The sequence below is a fragment of the Penaeus japonicus genome, unplaced genomic scaffold (genome assembly GCF_977035675.1).
Source record: "Penaeus japonicus unplaced genomic scaffold, GWHDUDI00000001_assembly GWHDUDI00000025, whole genome shotgun sequence".
Lineage (NCBI taxonomy): Eukaryota > Metazoa > Arthropoda > Malacostraca > Decapoda > Penaeidae > Penaeus > Penaeus japonicus.
The window spans coordinates 4,922,523-4,930,022 of NW_028234427.1; the positions used below are offsets into that span (position 1 = coordinate 4,922,523).

At 53.0% G+C, this 7,500-nt stretch overlaps 1 protein-coding gene across 4 annotated transcripts in view; it reads left to right on the forward strand.

Annotated features, from left to right (window-relative positions):
- LOC122254346 (uncharacterized) overlaps positions 1-7,500 on the forward strand; it is a 190,533-nt gene that overhangs the window by 44,978 nt on the left and 138,055 nt on the right. The gene's annotated exons all lie outside the window — the stretch shown is intronic.

Below are 7,500 nucleotides of genomic sequence, written 5' to 3' on the forward strand. Positions count from 1 at the left end.
TCTCTCTATCTCTCTCTCCTCTCATCTCTCTCTCTCTCTCTTTTGTTCTCTTTCTCTCTCTTGCTTTCTCTCTCTCTCTCTCTCCTCTCATCTCTCTCTCTCTCTCTCTCTCTCTCTCTCTCTCTCTCTCTCTCTCTCTCTCTCTCTCTCTCTCTCTCTCTCTCTCTCTCTCTCTCTCTCTCTCTCTCTCTCTCTCGCTCTCTCTCTTCTCCTCTCTCTCTCTCTCACCCAATCCCCAACCCCTTCTCCCTCTCTCCCCTCCGCCCCCCCCCTGCCCCCTCCCCCCCCCTCCCTCTCCTCCCCCCCTCCTACGCCCACCCCCCCTCCCCCCCTTCCCTCCCACCCCCTCCTCACCCCCCTCCCTCCTACCTCTCCCACTCTGCCCCCCTCCCCGCCCCCCCCCTCCCCCCTCTTCCCCTCCCCCCCCCACCTCCGCCCCCTCCCCCCCCCCTCCTCCACCCCCTCCCGTCCCTCTCCCTCCTCCCCCCCCCCCCCCCTCCCTCCCCTCCCCCCTCCTCTCCCCCCCTTCCCGCCCCTCCCTCCCTCCTCCCCCCCCTCCCCCCTGTCCCCCCCTCCCCCTCCACCTCCTCCCGTCCCCCTCCCCTCTCCTACTCTCCCCCTCCCCCCTCCCCCCCCCCCTCCCTCCCCTCCCCTCCCTCTCACCCATGACCTCTCTCCCCTCCTCTCCCCTCCCCTCCCCTCTCTTCCCCCCTCTCCCCTCCCATCCAACCCCTTTTACGGCCCTGGATCTGCCAAGGTGTCTGATCCAGTTCGCCTTCCGTCGTCGCGGATCTCCTTGCTCTCCGAACGCAAACCCTCCCCTCCCCCCCCCTCACCCTAAAAACTAAACAAAAATTAAAAGTAACAAACTAAGAAAAAAAAAAACTAAAAAAAAAAAAAACCAATAACCCTATAAAAAAAAAATAGGACTAAAATAACAAAAACCCGTACCAACAGACCCACCAACACAAAACAAAGCCAAAACTAAAAACTCAGCCCTAAAACAACAACATAAAACAAAACAACACCACAAAACCCAAAACCCCCCACACAAAAACAAACCACCCCAAAAAAAGACACCCTAACAATACCCTACCCCACCAACACTCACACGCAACAAACACCCACAACCCATGGCCTATACACCCCAACTCCCAAACCTAAACCACACACGACCCCACCGCCCCAAACTCGCCCCCACCCCACCTCATGCCCCCACCGCCCCACCACACCCCCACCCCCCCCCGAATCCCACACCCCCACCCCCCCCCACCCTCACCCACCCCACACCCCCCACACCCCCCCCCCCTCCCACCCCCCCACCCCCCCCAAACACGCAACATATCCCCCCCCCACCCACCCCACCCCACCCCTCACCCACTCACCCCCCACCGCCCCCCACACCGCCCATCACACCACCCCCCCCCCCCCACCCCCCCCCCCTCACCACCCACCCCACCCCCCCACCCACAACCCACACCCCCACCCACCTCCCCCCCCACCCACCCCCCCACCCCACCCCCCCCACCCTCCCACCCCCACCCCCAACCCCTCCACACCTCCCCCCCAACCCCCTACCCCCCACCCCCCACCCCCTCCCCCCCCTCCCACACCCCCCCACTCCCTCCCCCCACCCAACCCCACCCCCACCCCCACCCCCTTCACACACAACCACCACCCCCACCACCAACCCACCCCCCCCCCACCCCCTCCCACCCCCCCCCACCCCTCCCCCACCCCCCACCCCTTCCCTCGCCCCCCCCCACCCTCTCCCTCCCACACCCCCCCCCCCCACCCCCCACCCCCCCCCCCAACCCCCACACCCACCCCCCCCCCACCCCCTCCCCCCCCCTCCCACCCACCCCCCAACCACCCCCACCCCTCCCCCCCCCCCCCCACCACACACCCCCACCCCACCCCCTCCCACCCGCTCCCCCCCCCCCCCCCCCCCCACCCTCCCCCGCCCCTAAAGCCCCCACTCACCCCATCCACCACTCCACCACACCCCCCCACCCCCCAACCAACCCCCCCACCAAGCGACCCCCCCCACCCTCCCCACCCCCCCCCACCCTCCCCAGCCCCCCACCCCCCCCCCCCCCAACCCCCACCCCCCCTCCCCCCCACCCCCTACACACCCGGGCCACACCCCCCCCACCCACCCCACCTCCCTTCCACCACCCCACCCGCACCCACCCCCCATCCACCCACCCCCACCCCCCCACCCCCAACCCACCCCCCCCCACCACTCCACACACACACCCCCCCGCACCCACAGCCCCCCCACCCCGCCCCCCACCCACCCTACAGCCACCCCACCAACCCCACCTACCACCCCCCCCTCACCCCCCCCCCACCCCCTCCCACTCCGACGCCCACAACCCCCCTCCCTCCAACGCCCCACCCCCACACACCCACACCCACACCCCCCACACCCACCCCCCCCTCCATCACCCTACCCACCCCCCTTACCCTCGCCCGCCCGAATGCCCGCCCGAATGCCCGCCTACCCCGCCCGCCCGAACACCCGGCTGCCTACCCCGCCCATCCGCTCGCTTCTCTCGTTTCCTGAGGTCCTCGCAACTTATTATTTTTATGATTGTTACTAGTAATTTATGTTTTTATTGTTATTGTTATTGTTTTTTTCCTTGTTGTTATCATAGTGATTGTTATGGTTTTTGACATTTTATTTTCATTTTTTATCTTTTAGGAAGTGATATTTTGTGGTTGTTTTTTTTTGTTTTTATTTTTTGAATAATTTTTTGGGTCTTATGACAGCATTATTGATCGATGTCTTTGCTTCTATGCGAACTTACGTAATGTTATTTACAGGCACGTTTTAAGCCGCGCATGTTGTGACGTCATTGTAGGGAACTGTTCTGTTCTTAATCTCATTGTTATCATTATTTTTTTTTCTCTCTCGGTCTATCTATCTATCTATCTATCTATCTATTTATCTTTTTATCTATTTCTCTCTCTCTCTCTCTCTCCCTCTCTCTCTCTCTCTCTCTCTCTCTTCTCTCTCACATCTCTCTCTCACTCCTGTCATTCTCTCTCTCTCTCTCTCTCTCTCTCTCTCTCTCTCTCTCTATATATATATATATATATATATATATATATATATATATATATATATATATATATGTGTGTTTTCGTGTGTGTGTGTGTGTGTGTGTGTGTGTGTGCGTTTTCGTCTGTGCATGTAATTATATATAATGTGTTTGAAGAAAATGTAAAGTTTTTACCAGAATGTAAAGGAGAAAGTACGGTAATGTTTATTGTTGTTACTACTATTCTTACTTGAAATGAAAGTGATTACACGCACACGCACATTTGCAATCACCCCCCCCCCTCTCCCTCCCTTCACACCACATTGCTCTACCCCCCCACCCCCCCCAAAAAAAAAAAAAAAAAGAGAGAGAGAGAGAGAGAGAGAGAAAGGTAGAAAAAAGTGGAACGAAAAGCAACAAGAACAACAACACGCTGTCTTGACCACGTGAAAAATCCTCTTCGAGAATAACAGACATTGAGGAAGATTTCGTTACAGTGCGTTTTTTTTCACGCCCACTTTTACCCTACCAGCGATCTGCGTTTGTGGGCGGGAAGGTCAAGCGTTTCGTCTGAATCTGAATCTTGCCTTTCCGCCCACCCACGCCCACATAACCGTTCGTTTCCGGGGTTTTGGGCGTGAGAGAAGGCGTATGGGCTGCGTGGACAAACGTTTAGGTATTCACGTAACGAGACGTTTTCTCAATCAGCGTGTGTGTGTGTGTGTGCGTGTGTACGTGTGTGTGTATGTGTGTATGTGTATGTGTGTGTGTGTGTGTGTGTGTGTGTGTGTGTGTGTGTGTGTGTGTGTGTGTGTGTGTGTGTGTGTGTGTCTGTGTGTCTGTGTGTCTGTTTCTGTCTGTATATTCGTCTTCTTGGGTGAGTTCATCTGATCAGCTGACGGGCGCCGTGACACGTGGGCGGGGGCTGGTGGGAGGAGTGTGCAGACGAGTCTTGATGGGCGGGATATGGGCGGCGTGATTCACGGATGAGGGCGGCGCTGGGAGGGCAGTGGTGCGTGGGCGAGGGTGGGGTGCAACCGCGTGTGAACTTGATGTGAAATTACATTAGCGTCTGGAGTAGGAGAGGGTTGTATAGGGGAGGGGCGGGAGGGGGTTGGGGGAGAGGGGGAGAGGGGGTAGGAGGTAAGGTTGGGAACAGGTGGGAAGGGGGTTCGATGGTGGGGTTGAGGGAGAGGTGGTGAGGGGGGTAGGGGGGATAGGGAGGGAGGGAGGGAGGGAGGGAGGGAGGGAGGCAGGTGCGTTAGAGCGGAGACAGGTGCTTCCTTCCGGCGGGGGGGAGGGGGGGATAGGGGGGTTGATGGAGAAAGGTGAGTGGGATTTAAACATGTGTTAGGCAAAGGGACAAGGAAGGAGAAAAAAAGGTAAAAGAAAAAAAGGAACTCGTGATCATATTTACGAAGAAGAAGCGTGTATATAGAAATCGATATGTGTAAGAGTGAGAGAAAGAGAAAAAGAAAGAGAGAAAGCGGAGAAATAGATGAATGAAAAAAGAGAAAACGAAAAAAAAGAGAAAAATACAGAAAAAAGAGAAATAGAGGGGAAGAAAAAAAGTAGAGGGAAAGAAAAAGAGAGAGAGAGAGAGAAAGAGAGAGAGAAAAAAGAAAGAAACAGAGGCTAAAGCAAGTGAGAAAAAGTGAAAATCCCCAGTGACTTTAAACGCACTTGCCGAATGCCACAGGGGTTCTAGTTACACAAGGGGAGAGTGTGGAGTCATCAGCGAGTGTGTTATGGACTTTGGGATGCGAGGGTGACCTTTTGTCCAGCGGGTAGGGGCATTTTCACACTCTGGGAATTTGCTTATGTATTTTACGTGCGCTCTTTCTCTCTCTATTTCTTTCTTTCTTTCTTTTTTCTTTTTTTTCTCTCTTTTTCTTTCTCTCTTTTTCTTTCTTTCTTTTTCTTTTTCTCTTTCTTTTTCTTTCTTTTCTCTCTCTCTCTCCCTCTGTCTCTCCCCCTCTCTCTCTCTCTCTCTCTCTCTCTCTCTCTCTCTCTCTCTCTCTCTCTCTCTCTCTCTCTCTCTCTCTCTCTCTCTCTCTCTCTCTCTCTCTCTCTCTCTCTCTCTCTCTCTCCACTGTAAGGTGGCCGAATTGTGCGGTCAGCAGGCGTTTCTTGACAGAGTCTCGTTCAGCAATCTCAGGTTAAGGTGTCGGTGTGACACCGTGGTAGCGGGGAGAAGTCCAGACGAAAGTTCAGGTTAACAGGGTTTATTCTTGGGCAGCAATGGTACAGTGGAGCTATGGTAACTCCCTCGGTGTCCTCTCTCTCTCTCTCTCTCTCTCTCTCTCTCTCTCTCTCTCTCTCTCTCTCTCTCTCTCTCTCTCTCTCTCTCTCTCTCTCTCTCTCTCTCTCTCTCTCTCTTTTTTCTCTCCCTGTATCTTTTCTTCTTTCTCCTACCCCCTTCCCTCCTCCCCTCCTCCCCTTGCCCTCCACTCCCTCCCTACTCTCGTCTCCCTCTTTCCCTCCAAGCAAGAAAAAGCGAGAAGTGCTTGCTCGCTCGCTTGTTTGCTTGCTTTCTTGCTTGCTTAAATACTTGCTTGCCTCGACCGGACTCCCCAGGACGTCGGCGAGGTCCGGACGTCTCTCCGGGGGACTCCGGCGAGCGAGCGAGAAGGGCCGGAGGCGTCGCGGAGGGGGAAGTGGAGGTGGTCACGCTGGTGGTGACGGTGGGTGCGAGGGGGGAAGTGGAGGAAGTGGAAGAAAGGGTGGGTGGCAGGGGGGATTAGAGGAGGAGGAGGAGGAGGAGGAGGAGGAGAAGGATGAGGAGGAGAAGGAGAGGTTGGGGAAGATAGGGGAATGGAGGAGGGGGAGGAAGAGGGAGCGAGGGGTAAAGACAGAGAGAGAGAGAGAGACAGAGACAGAGACAGAGACAGAGACAGAGACAGAGACAGAGAGAAAGCAAGGGCAGAAATCGGCATATACATAAAGAGATGGAAAAGAGAGTAGGTAGATGGAGCTATAGCCGGAGTTCTCTCGTCCATCAACGCCTATAATGGATTGGAGGAACTGGGGTGGGGTGGGGGGGGGGGGCGGGGTACTCACCATACATCTTTAAAGGCCTATAGAACGGCGAAGGCCTATACGATTTTTCTTGGCGATAAATATACGCTGAGGCTAATTATGTCTTCGTCTTTTGTTTGTGTATTTTATTTTAGCTTATTATCGTTTTTTTTATTTGATTCTGATTATTGTTTAATTAATCACCTGCTTTCATCTCCTTTTTCATGATGGAATGGAATGGTGTGTGTGTGTGTGTGTGTGTGTGTGTGTGTGTGTGGGTGTGGGTGTGTATGTGTTTAAAATTTGCTAGGATACAGTTCTGAAAAGGTGTCACGACACTTGAGAACCCTTTGGTGTCACGTGAGGTTTGTTGACACGGGTGGAGACCTATCCAGTATCTGCGAATTTTGTATCTTTTCCTTATTTTTCTGCACACAGTCTTCGTTCTCTCTCTTTTTCTCTCTTCTTTCTAATTCCTCTTCCGCGCTGCCTTTATGTTTTTTTCTTTCTCTGTTCTTTCTCCTTTCTTCCTTTTTTCTTACTTCCTTTTCTCTCGCCCATTTAACTCATTTCTCTCTCATTTCCCTATCTCTTACCTCCACCTCTCTCTCACCCCTTCCTCTCTCTCTCTCACCCTTTCCTCTCTCTCTCTCACCCTTTCCTCTCTCTCACCACCCTTTCCTCTTCCTCTCTCTCACCCCTTCCTCTCTTTCTCACCCCTTCCTCTCTCTCTCTCACCCCTTCCTCTCTCATTCTCACCCCTTCCTCTCTCTCACCACCCTCTCCTCTCTCTCACCCCTTCCTCTCCCTCCCTCTCTCTCACCCACCCCCTCTCCCCCCCTCTCTCTCTTTCGTTTTTTTTTCTTTCTTTTCCCTCTTCCAGCTCGTCGCCAGCCAACAAAAGTTCAGGGCAAGTCATCTATGTCAGCGTCGACGGTTGTTCACAGTCGCGTCAGCTGATTTGCGACAGGTGCCAGCGAGGATATTTTCACGGCTGTTTTTTTTTTCTCTCCTCGCATGTTCTTCGGAAAGACATGTGTCCTGACTGGTGTGTTTTACAGGTGACTGAACTGAAGGTGTGGATTCCTTTTTTTTCTTGTTTTTTTTTTTTTCTTTTAGTACTTTTAGTATATATTTGGATATTTTTCCTTTTCTCTTCTTGTTTCCTTTTACACATTAACATAAACTGTTGATGTTAATATAATTTTTTAATCGAAACAAAAAAAAAAAAAAAAAAAAAAAAAAAATTTAAAAAAAAAAAAATTTAAAAAAAAAAAAAAAAAAAAAAACGAAAGATTTTTTTTTTCTTCTTCTTCTAAAGATCATATCCAAAGAAATTGCTCCTAATGGTAACAGTCTCTAAGGATTAACATTGAACGACTTCGGCCGAATTATCCTGATGAAGATACTTGATATTGGGGATTGATTCGGTAAC